Raw genomic sequence first — 795 nt, 5'->3', positions numbered from 1 at the left:
TCTGTCATTGGCTTCATCAATAAGTGCATTGATGACATCGTCCCCACAGTGACCGTACGTACATACCCCAACCAGAAGCCATGGATTACAGGAAACATCCGCAATGAGCAAAAGCCTAGAGCTAAACCCGGATGTTTATAAGAAATCCCGCCATGCCCTCCGATAAACCATCAAACAGGCAAAGTGTCAATACAGGACTAAGATCGAAAAGTACTACACAGACTCCGACGCTCATCAGATGTGGCAGGGCTTGCAAACCATTACAGACTACAAAGCACAGCGGGAAGCACAGCCGAGAGCTGCCCAGTGACAAGAGCCTACCAGACGAGCCAAACTACTTCTATGCTTGGTTCGAGGCAAATAACACTGAAACATGCATGAGAGCACCAGCTGTACCAGAAGAATGTGTGATCACGCTCTCCTCAGCCGATGTGAGTAAGACCTTTAAACAGGTTAACATTCACTCGGCCGCAGTGCCAGACGGATTACCAGGACGTGTACTGCGAGCATGCACTGACCAACTGGAAAGTGTCTTCACTGACATGTTCAACCACTCCCTGTCTGAGTCTGTAATACCAACATGTTTAAGCGGACCACCATAGTCCCACTAAGGTAACCTGCCTAAATGACTTCCGACCCGTAGCACTCATGTCTGTATCCATGAAGTGCTTTCAAAGGCTAGTCATGGCTCACATCAACACCATTATCCTAGAAACCCTAAACACACTCCAATTTGCATACCGCCCAAACAGATTCACATATGATGCAATCTCTATTGGACTTCACACTGCCCTT

The sequence above is a fragment of the Oncorhynchus masou genome, chromosome 24, assembly GCF_036934945.1.
Source record: "Oncorhynchus masou masou isolate Uvic2021 chromosome 24, UVic_Omas_1.1, whole genome shotgun sequence".
NCBI classification, from domain to species: Eukaryota; Metazoa; Chordata; class Actinopteri; order Salmoniformes; family Salmonidae; genus Oncorhynchus; species Oncorhynchus masou.
This window is presented reverse-complemented; position numbering follows the sequence as displayed.